The 11,991-nt window shown below is 45.2% G+C and overlaps 1 protein-coding gene across 1 annotated transcript in view; it reads right to left on the bottom strand.

Moving 5' to 3' along the window:
- MTMR10 (myotubularin related protein 10) overlaps nt 1-11,991 on the bottom strand; it is a 64,393-nt gene that overhangs the window by 23,165 nt on the left and 29,237 nt on the right. The gene's annotated exons all lie outside the window — the stretch shown is intronic.

Here is an 11,991-nt window from a genome sequence, read left to right as displayed (position 1 = left end):
ACCCGTGCTGGCTGTCCCTTAGGATGTTAGCCTGGGCCAGTCCCTCAAGGATGGCCTCCTTAATAAACTTTTCTAAGATCTTCCCCAGATTGACATAACAGCAGCATTTCTTAGTGTCGAAAACAAAGATCTGTTTATACCAGAAAGGGCAGCCAGCTTTAGCACTTCCAAACTGTTCTTTGCCAAAAGAAGTCCAGATTGTGGGAGCAAGACACTGAACTGCCTGTGTGAATTTATACACATGCATGGGGAGGGCAGGGGAGCAGAGCCAGAAAAGAGCAGAAGGCACTTGTACAGTGATGAACCACATGGGGCCTCACTCCTGGCTGGTCCTTCAGCATTACTGCAGTATGTGTGATAAACAGTAATAGGTTTCATGCACTAGAGCACCACCTTTGACATTAATGTTTTGAAACAGCCTTGCATTTTCCCTTGCAAGACTTGCAGGAGTTATGACAGCCTTGTATCTAAGTAATTCCTGTTCATGGATGCCTTCAAGATTTCTGGAGTAAAAGTCAAGAGACTCACAAGTTTCCATTCATTAGACTGGGAAATGCTCTCCTCCTGCTGGATGCTTCTGGCTTGTTTTTTAGATGGCCAGAGCACTTTCAAAATTTCAGTGAAGCATCCAGTGAGAGGTACAGATGGCAGGTGTTACTTGACAAGGTACAATGACCTACAGTTAGTTAGGAGTGTTAAAAAGCAGACTCCTTCCCACTTGCTGAGAAATTCTAGAAGCTGATAGATCAGCCAGATGATCTGGGAAGTCTCATGTCAGCCTGATAACTGGGCCTGGTCCTCAGAGACTCACCTCGGATGACTGGTTTTTAAACAAACACCCTCCATATTAAAATACCTGTAAGCCCAGCCTCTCCAAGAACCTGATGAGATGGCTAGGCTAGAGCAGGCTGAGTCATGTACCTTGCCTAAGGGCACTACTGCAGAGTCTCAATTGGAGAACAAGTACATCCCTGCCACGTCAACGTAAGAAACAGCTCCCGCAAGTTAAGTCTTTATGTGGGGATTGAGGCCCCCATAGGGAGAGGAGGAGGGAGTTGGGCAGGGGTGGGGCTCCTGTCCAGCCTGGTGGTGCGTGGGGCTTGGGGCCATGTGTGGTTGCAGGGCCCCGGTGGGGAGTAGGATGGGGCTGCAAGGGGCTCAGCCAGGGGGAGTGGGACTGGCTCCCTGCCACTCCGCACACTCCTGGGGTAGCAGGGTGGGCACATGCCCCAAAGATCTGTGCATGGGGGACAGTCTGCCCGCTACTGCGGGCTCCCCACCCTGCTGCCCTTCCCCAGGGCCTCCACAGCCCGGTGGGTGGCACTCAGCATGGCAGAGCAGAGCAGAGTGTGGCCAGGTGGGGAAACTCCTTGCCACTGCAAGCCCCACAACTCCTTGGCAACGCACCCCCTGCCTGCCTGGTAGCAGCAAGGGGCACAACCCCGCACTGCTATCCCCACTGCAGCCAGGTAAGCAGGGGGCTCTTTGCCAGGGCAGTGCTGGGCTCACAGCTGCGAGGAGCTTTGCACCCAGCCCTGCTCTTTCTTGCCACACCCGCTGGGCTGCAGAGGCCCTGGGGGGAGGGTCACAGGGTCAGGAGCCCAAGCCCACAGCCTGCATCTGCCCCTTCCCCAGGCACAAATCTGGGGGGGCATGTGACCCCCCCACTCCTCCCAGGGAGTGCACACAGCAGCAGGAAGCTGGTCCTTGCCTGTCTGAACCTGTAGTGGGCATCCCACCCCCCACCCATGGGCTCCACTTTGGCTGTGCCACCCATGGGAGAGGGGAGCCAGGCTCCTTGCAGAAGCTGTCACCTCCTGTGGGTGCCAGCCGGGGCTCAGCTCCTGCTGTGGGGGGCCCTGGCCTTGTAGCCCTGGCAGAGGCAAATTATAAGAGAATTTGCAATTTTTTTTACCAGAATCCGAGTGCCAGTGTCCCAAGCAGCCGAGCAGTCTTTCCTGTGCCATTCCAGTGCTCTCTGTCCTCACTCAGACTTCACTACCTGCTCCCTGGGACCTTCTCCTTCCCCCCACCCAAGCTCTCTCTGAGTTTCACTCATTCTCCTCAAGCCCCATCAGATACACTTGCAACAAAACAGTAGTCTCACCCAATACAATGAAACATGGCTTAGGGCATCAAAGGGCAGAGTCCGTGGCTTGCTTTCAGGCCTACGTTATCATGTGCCCCTGGGGTGAAAAGGACATTTAGAAGTCCTATTTAGGGACCTACAAGCATTATTTACATTAAAGCCCGCCCACGTGGAGCCCCTTACTGGAACTGCAGGCTAGATCTTAGCCCACCTCATTACGCTAAGATTCAAACAACCTTCCCCAGTTTACCCAATTATGCCTCTTTTACTTCACAGGAAACATTTGAGAAGAGTGATGGTAAACCTTCACTACAGTGAAATTTATCCTATAAATTCAGCTTCAACAAATTCTACCTGTCAACATTTTTTAAAATCTCATTACAAAACGTATTTATGTAGAAAATGCATCGGGGGGTGGGGAGGGGGAGGCAGGGACAGCAGGATGGGTGTGAGAAGCACTGGGTCAGGACTGGCCATAGATGCTTACAAATGGGGCCTGGTGCAAACAAGGTTGAGAACCACTGGCATCAAGAAGGAGCAAAGAAAACAGCACAATGTTGTTTTTACCTTTTCTAACAAACACTTCTCCATAAGGTGCTAAATGCTTTTCTAAACCACTTAGTCTCTGCTCTGCCTTCAGAGAAGCACAGCCACACAAACACAGCAAACATCACTTCTCTCTACTTCCTCATAAGAAATGGGCAGTGAAACCAAATCAAAGGAAATTATCCAGCATTAAGACAGGTAGATAGTTTGTAATAAACATACATAAACATACATACATAGATACATTTTCATGATTTGCCTTTATTAACAAAAAAGCTGAAACAAAGGCCAGACCGTTTTTTTTTTTTTTTAAATATGCTGAGCACACTGACCTTCTTTGTAACAGTCAGCCTCATAACTTTGGAAATATTAGCATTTCTGATTTTCAAGTTTAAAAGATTTTTAATACGCAAACATTTATCAGGATATGGAACCTGAACATATATAGTGCCTCTTCAGCTCCTAAGCATACTATATACATGTCTGTATAGATATTAGTAAAAAAAATGAAAATTTTATTACAGGCTTGCCAATGGACAAGACTTTATAAACATACCAATAGATTTATACTAACCAGTCCTATTCAATAGCAAGGAAACCCCAAGATAATCAGGTTTTAAGGCTGACAACAACAGCATTGTTTCTTATCTTGAATAATACTGGGTGGTGACCTAAATGTCCACTGTAGGTACCACTACTTAAAGATCATAACGCAGCACATTACATATTCTTTTGTACTTAACCAAATTTTGCCTTTAGGCTATACTCATTTTTTCACCATATTTTACTCGATGCAAAGCAGTGTTTGGTACGCTTGGGACAGTGTTTGAAGACAGTTTGCTTCTAAAAGGTTAAGAACACTCTCTCACACATTTTATTTGTTGACAGAAAAGGTTTTCTTATGGCCTAAATCAAAAATATGAAAATAGGATTTCTATGCACACCATTAAGGGATTAACAGTACTGATAGCACAATGCCACAGAAAAAGGAAAAGAGTATACACTGAGGCTGGATTCCATATCATGATGATTACTACCACATCATTACCCTTTAGGTTTCGTGTACAGGAGATAAAAGGACCTGCATTTTCATTTTGCTGTTGGCTTTTGGCAAAGACATTTACCACCATTTACAGAATTATCTTGTCCATGCTATGCTGCAGGCTAACTTAATCTCACTGAAAACTTACTGTTTTACACACACTTACCCAATAATCATACAATATGTTTACAAAATCTTTAAAAAAAAAAAAAAACAGTCCCTGAGACTTCTTTCCCTGTATTATTTTCAGTTCAACAATGAAACTACAGTGCAGAACAGAAGCAGTCTCATGCGGTTTTTGACAAACACAGAGCAAAACAGTCATTGTAAAATAACTTTGCACAAATGTTCTTGAGCAGTTTGTGGGTTTTCTTGGTAGGCTGGAGGCAAGGAGAGGGTAGGTCCATATATTTAAGAGTGGTTGCGTATGCATGATAAAATATATTATTATTATTATTGATCGTTTACATATTTAGAGTCCCAAAATTAAGAAAGAAATGTGTTAGCATTTGTTCTGCATTTTAGGCAAGCAAAACTGATGCAACCTACTGCATCAAGCAGTTCCTTCTAACAAGTCCTAAAGCCAGATTTATTTTCTAGTTATCCCTAACTTCATATAGTAGTGTTATTGTCTGGGACGTCAAACAAGCAGATTCCAGGTTCCTCCACAAAATACCACCTAAGGCTGAAAGCTCTTAAATGAGAAGACACATGTTTTACAGGAAGCACTCTCATATCATACTGAAAAATGTTTATTATTTTTGCCTAGTGAAATTGTACAAAAAACTGAAACTATTTAGGCTCAGTCAAGAAACAAATAGCTGCTCATTTTAAAAAGTAAAAACAAGAGGTTTAATAAATGCAGTGTTACAAATACCATTCTCCTAGATGAGTGTGCTTTCAAAGCAGTTTCCCTTGAAAGCAGGGGATATTTGCACTGCAACCTGTGCCCCCCAGCAAGCGTTTTACCCAAGGAATGTAGCTCTAATTGCCAAAGCTCCACAGGAGCCCCAGGAGAGTTGTTGAACAGATCATTTAGTTAGTCTACAAGATGCAAATGTACCCTGTGCTCTGTTTGACTTCAGACTAACATGACTGAAGACCTCTCATAACTCATGCCAAGCTCAGCCCGATTTCCAGGGTTAAGAGTTCTCTCACATTTGGCAGAATCTCAACATAGGCCAGAATTAGGTATAAATGTAACAATACATAAATAGGCAAAAGTATGAGGATTTTCAGATGCTGAAGATAAATTTTAAATTCCCACCTCAGAATCTTTGTTGGTGCGCAGGTCATTGTAAGTTGGGGGAAGGCGGCGTGGCATGTCCTGCTGCAGAATTCAGGGCCCTTTGGCCCGATCGGCAGCGAGCTTGCCTGACCACAGCTTCTCCTGGACATTTGTTCCAGACTCACTGACACTAGCAGACCCCTCCCCAACTGTTGGCAAACCCCCTCCCTGAACTCCTTGCAGCCTCCAGACCCACCACTGATGCTGCCTCCAGTTCCCTCACTGCCACTGCTGCACTGGCCAAGGTGGCTACCCCTGTGCTCCACACTGGATCCGGCATGCAAGGCACCTCACAGTCTGGATCCAACTGCAGTCCCCTGAGTTGAATACCCCTCCCTTAGAGGTATCATAAAAAAAATAATCTCTTTTGCACTGGAGACCTGACAAAATAACACATTTTGCCATGTATGCAACAAATAACTAAGGCAAAGATAATGATAAGGTCAGAAAAGTTTAGGCTGAATTGATTCTATCCAAACAGCAGGTTCTCACTGAAACAACACAAAAAAGAACTGACATGATCCCCACAAAAAGTATTATGACTTGTGAGAAGGTTTGTTTTCACTGGATAGGAATCAGAATTGGGGGCACGGATGTTTTTTCCTCTCCTGGTTTGATTATGCATGCGTCTCAAACATTTTAAAAAGGACTCTTGGAGGGGCAGAGCTGGGTGAGACAGCCCATGGAGAAGTTAAACTGGAGCTATATTTAGGCAGGCAGAGACTACAGGGTGTATGCCACTCTGGTGTACTGCCAAGCTTCATGAACTGTCAGGCAGTGTGCCAAAGGCAAAGTTCTCCAGCCACTCGAGAAGTGGCAGTATTCCAGAGCGGGGCATCCCTGGGCATCTTCACTTGATACTGACATTGGGGCACTGCACATTTAGATGAGGATTGTTATTAAAGCAGTTCAATTTTGTCGCACTCAGTACTTATGGATTAAAATACACTGGTTATTTAAAATTAAACCTGCATTAACAACTGCCTGTTTTAACCTGCAGTAAGGTCTCAGTCCTCAAGGTTTCATATACTTTAATAGTTCTGTCTCAGGCAGCCAACTGTTGTAATGCTGGAAATTTGCAGCCTTTTCAAATGATGAACAGGTTTTATTTAAATTTAAACAATACCCATTACTTCTCCTTTCAAGTTCCTTAGTTTTCACCTCCCCCCAACCCTGTTACTTCTGTTTCCCCTTCCTCTTCTCTCTAGAACCTACTAAGCTTTCCTTCAGGTAAGGAGTTTTCTCAACCTTGACTGGATTCCAAAACTGGATCAAATTGCAAAATGCACTGAAGTCAGCTATCCCCACCATTATCTATCAGCTCAATCTTACATCTGAATGGGCTGAACCAGAGTGTAGCCCTTCTCCCTACCACTTTCTGAAGCTCATGTATCCCAAATGTCCATTAACTTAATGTGGCTGAGTGTGGAATAATTTTCAGATAGTATTACATGTGCATATGCTACTCTGAAGGCTGACACTAGTTTTCCCACTAACATTCTGACTTTCAAGCTTCTTTGAAAAAAATTGTCCAGAATGAAGTTAATCATCCTGAAGCATGTCCTGTTATCCCATTTTTTTTTTACTATAGAATTTAACAGAATTTATAGAAAGATGTAGATGCTATAAATTCTATGGATCTTAGGCCTTCCTACAGACACAGTAAAAAGGTAAGGACTTTTGCTTCAATCCAATGGCGATTTAATTTATGACACAGGGGAACAATATCTAGATTGGAGTCCCTTTACAGAGAGAGTGATTTTTTTTTGGACTTGCAGAGCCACAATCAGTTATGCAAGCTGTGCCAAATGTACCAGCTGTATGACAGCGCTTTATAAAACTAGGGGCCTGGTGGGCTTCCAATTTTAAACAATGGGTGCATTATATCATGGAATAGAGTCTGTGATCCCCATAATTTTGTACCGTAACTTTTAATCCAAGTAATTTTAGATGGACAAGAAAGGAAAAAGATTTGTGCTAACTTCCCCCCCACCCTTCCTAGTATACATATGCTAGATATTTGAAAATTGTATATTTAATTACTTTGTGATTACAGGTGTCATTTGTATTAGACATTTAGGACAGAAGCAGACTACTGGTCATCAAATCCAGTCCCCCATTATTATATACATTCACATCATCATATACTCCCTCCCACAAACTTAATGATCTTAAAGGTAATTAGATATCTTGTCCAGGCAGCAGCTTGGAAGGAGTTAATGAAAGGCTTAATCACTTGTAAGTAAGCAGTCAATTTGAAACAGCTGCTGTAAAAGACTGAAGCCCAGACAGGAGGGGGCAGCAGGTGGAGAGGTTGTTGAATATGCAACATGGGAAAGAAAGAGGTCTAAGCAAGAAAGGTAGGAGGGTAACAGTCCTTAACTATCTTCACTAGGTCGCAAGATCTTGCAATTCTGGCAATTTGGACTGCTTGTAGGAATTTCATTTATTTTCTAGTTTTATAAAAGTACAGAAAGTCAGAAAAGAACTCAACTGAAGAGGTATGCAAGTTTCTCCAAACAGTGCTGGAAGGGAGGCCAAATGGTCTTCTTTGCTTATTTGACAAACAGAAACTAGTTTGCTGGTCAAGATATTCCTTTATTTAAGGTTCCATGTAGAGGAACTGGACTACCTACAGAAGTGGTCTCATATTTTAAAAGCCCTGAACCAATATATCAGGAGGTCAGTGAATGATCTTGTTGTTCACCCTCTACTGAACTTCAAACATTTTCCTGGTACTTTTAAACAAGTTTGAAACGCCAAGCACTAGCCAGAGAAAAAACGCCAAGCACTAGCCAGAGAAAACCTGTTATTCAAAGTTTCCAGGATGTACACGTATATTTTGACATTCTAACTTTTGGTAACTTTAAGTTAAAAACTTCCACTATAAGCATGACAGTATCTAACTTTCCATTTAATGGTAACAAGATGCTACAGGGTAATACCTCATTTGATTTCAGTGTTGGAAACTTTAAAACACTTATTCTGTAGATCTTCGTCAGTTTTGAAGTAGAAGATATGCGTCGTAAGCTAAAGCAGTAGTTCTCAACCTTTTTTGTACCAAGACCTATTTGCAAAGATCTATGGCCTGTCCTGAACCACACCCTCCTGGCCCTGCCAGTGCCTGACCCCTAGTCCTCTGCCCCCCTTCCCCGGTCATGCTGGTGCCCCTCACTTCTGAGCTGCAGCCCCCAGCCCTGCCAGAGGGGCCCATAGCTTCCCATGTCTCACTCGGGCTGGAGTGCGATGGCTGCTGTGGCTCCAGCTCATGCAGGCAGCAGTGGAGCGAATCCGGCTCTGGCACGGGCTGGAGGAAGGAAGAGAGGGGGCCTATGGCTCCCTTCCTGCCCTGGACTGGGGCTGCCATGCCATGGCAGACAGCCTGGTCACAGCCCCTCCCACCCCTCAAGCAGTGTCTCATGGCTACCACGCCCCCATGAGCATGGGTATCAGCCTTGGTGCTGCCAGGCCAGCCATGCAGCTCTCCCTTGCCCTCTTCCCCTGCTGAAAGGAGCAGGTGCCTTCCCACTGGCCCTCTGCCCTGCTATAGTCTTAATGCTTTCCCAGGATTTGCTTCCAACCCTTTGAAATATTCTTGCGACCCATTTTTGGGTTACCACCCACAGGTTGAGAAACGATGGGGTAAAGCATTCAAGAGCTCAATTTCTATTCCAAGTAAGTGGCACAACTCCACGCACACAGAGTGTCTGCTTAGCAAATGCACATACATCACTATATTATATATGCGCACATTTATCTCTATGTGTGATTGTAGATTTACAAGTACACAGGTGGAAAGGAATGTTTAACATGTATAAATATGGATATTTCTGGGGCTTGAATTAAGCTTTAAGACCAGATGATACAGGATATAGATAACTGGCTAGATCTGTTTGCCTCTGAGTCACTGGTATGAATTTAGTCTACTCTGAGCATTCAGAAAGATGATTACTGTTTGACAGTTGCCTCCTGACATTTGTAAATGCAGTTCTGTTTTCTACTGAACAGGTGTCCTCATCTAAATCACACCTGTTAATGGCCTTGGTTAAAAACAAAAAACAAAAAACAAAAAAACCTAAGCAAACACAAAACCCAGGAAGGGACGTGGTTGTCACGGGGGAAGTAAATTACCTTGACATCTGCTGGGAGGATCAGCCAAATCCAACTGCTCACGTAGGTTCTTAACCTGCATGCAGGACCTTCACCTAACACGAGGTATATAGTCCCACTAGGGGGAATGCCTTACTGGACCCAGTGTTGGCTGCGTAGGAGGACATGGGTGGGAAGCTGCAGATTCATGGTCACCTTGGGGACAGTGACCACTAATTAACTGAATTCACCATACGGCATAGGTTGGGTAAAATAACTAGTAGGGTGGAAGTGCTTGACTTTAGGAAGGCTAACTTCAGTGTGCTTAGGAGTCTAGTCAACAATGCACTGCAGGATAAGAGTATTGGCAAGATGGGAGTTCAGGAAGGGTGGTTGTTTCTAAAGAAAGTGATCCTACGGGTGCAGAGGGAGACAATCCCAGGATGAGGGAAAAGGGGGAAAGGAGCCAAAAAACTTCCTTGGCTAAACAGGGAAATCTACGGGAGCCTAAGGACAAAAAAGAAGGCATACAGGCGGTGGAAGCAGTGGGAAGCTCTCAAGGAGAAGTATACCTACTTGGCCAACACTTGCAGGGAGGCAGTTAGAAAAGCCAAAGGAACTACAGAGCTGGCAACACAAATTAAGACAACAAAAAGGGGTTTTTTTTAGATATGTAGGGAATAAAAGAAAGGCACAGGGCAGTATAGGACTCCTACTGAACAAGACAGAGCAATTAGTGACAGAGAGGGGGGATAAGGCTGAGCTCTTCAATGAGTTTTTTGCCTCGGTATTCCTGAACACAGCTCAAGATAAGTCTCCTAATTGGTTCTCAGACGGGCATCAGAGGGACACCAGCCCACCAACTGTTGACGCTGACTTGGTGCAGAGTCACTTGAATGGACTGGATGTGTTCAAGTCAGCAGACCCAGACCAGCTGCATCCAAAAGCACCGAAGGAACTGTCCTATGTCACAGCAGAACCACTAGCATGGCTGTTTGAGCGCTCGTGGTGCTCAGGTCAGGTCCCCGAGGACTGGACTGGAAAAGGGCCAGTGTAGTCCCTATTTTCAAGAAGGGGAGGAAGGAGGATATGAGTGATTATAGGCCAGTCAGTCTCACCTCCATCCCTGGAAAGGTCTTTGAAAAGATTATGAAGGATCGTTTTTGTGGGAGTCCAGCACGAAAAATAATGCAGCAGGGAAACTAGCATGGATTTGTGGCAGGTAGATCATGCCTGACCAATCTGTTTTCATTTTATGAGAGGGTCACAAAATGCTTAGAAGCAGTAGAGGTGGATGTCGTTATCTTGGATTTTAGCATGGCCTTCAATGCAGTATCTCATCCCATTCTCATAAATAAAGAGGCTGTGACATAGATGTTTACACGGTCCAGTGGGTGGCAAATCGGCTTGGGGGTCACACCCAGAGAGTGGTAGTAGACGGGTCAGTACTGACCCAGAAGGATGTGGGCGGTGGGGTCCCGCAGGGTTTGGTCCTTGGACTCGTACTCTTCAAAATCTTCATCAGTGATTTGGATGTGGGTGTGAAGAGTACTCTGTCCACGTTTGCGGATGATACTAAATTGTGGGGTAAACTGCACACTCTGGAAGGTAGGGAATGATTGCAGGCAGACCTGGACTGGTTAAAAGAGTGGGCAGCACACAACAGGATGCAGTACAACAAGGACAAGTGCAGAGTGCTGCACCTAGGGTGCAAAAATATCCAGTACACCTATTGGCTGAGAAATGACCCTCTCAGCAGAACAGAAGCAGAAAGGGATCTCAGCATCATAGTGGACTCCAAGATAAACATGAGCCATCAGTGTGATGAAATCATCAGCAAAGCTAACCGCACTTCATCATGCATTAGCAGATCCATGACAAATAGAACCAGGGAGGTGATACTTCCCTTCTATGTGGCATTGGTCAGACTGCAGTTGGAGTACTGTGTCTAGTTTTGGACACCATACTTTAAGAAGGATGTTGCCTGTTACAAACTAGTCAGAGGGGACCAGCAGGCACTGGGGGGAGTCCCTGTTCCCCCGAACACTACCAGGAGTGACTAGAAATAACGGTCACAAGCTGGCAGAGAGTAGATTCAGACTAGACATCAGGAGGTGCTACTTCACTGTCATAGATTTCATAGACATTAGGGCTGGAAGGGACCTCGGGAGATCATCGAGTCCAGCTCCCTGCCCAAAGGGCAGGAAGTCAGCTGGGGTCATAGGATCCCAAAAGCTGGGGTCATAGGATCCCATCAGCTGTCAGGGCGATTAGGATCTGGAACCAACTTCCAAGCAAAGTGGTGCTGGCTCCTACCTTGGGAGTCTTTAAGACAAGACTAGACAATCACTTTGCTGGGGTCGTTTGACCCCAATACTCTTTCCTGCCATGGCAGGGGGTCGGACTTGATGATCTGCTCAGGTCCCTTCCGACCCTACCAACTATGAAACTATAACCTTGAGAGGGTCCAGAGGAGGGCTACTCGTATGGTTAAGGGTTTGCAGGCCAAGCCCTATAAGGAGAGACTGAGGGACTGGATCTCTTCAGCCCCCACAAGAGAAGGCTGAGAGATGATCTTGTGCCCACCTACAAATTCATTAGGGGGATGCAGCAAGGGATCGGAGATGCTCTGTTCATCAGGGCATCTCTTAGGGTAACAAGGAACAATGGTCACAAACTGACAGAGAGAGCAGATTTAGGCTAGATATCAGGAAAAACTTCTTCATGGTGAGGGTGGCCAGAATTTGGAATGGGCTTCCAAGGGAGGTGGTGCTCATCTGACCCCAGCACTCTTTCCTGCCTAGGTAGAGGGTCGGTCTCAATGACCTGTTGAGGTCCCTTCCGACCCAAGCATCTACGAAGTGAGAATAAAGCCCCCATGAAACACTTTCCTAAATACATGGTTGTATAATGTGGAAATTACATTACTTGCACGGT

Source organism: Crocodylus porosus, unplaced genomic scaffold (assembly GCF_001723895.1).
Source record: "Crocodylus porosus isolate Cpor-Errol unplaced genomic scaffold, CroPor_comp1, whole genome shotgun sequence".
Lineage (NCBI taxonomy): Eukaryota > Metazoa > Chordata > Crocodylia > Crocodylidae > Crocodylus > Crocodylus porosus.
Note: the sequence above shows the minus strand (reverse complement) of the source record. Positions and strands in the feature narration are given on the sequence as shown.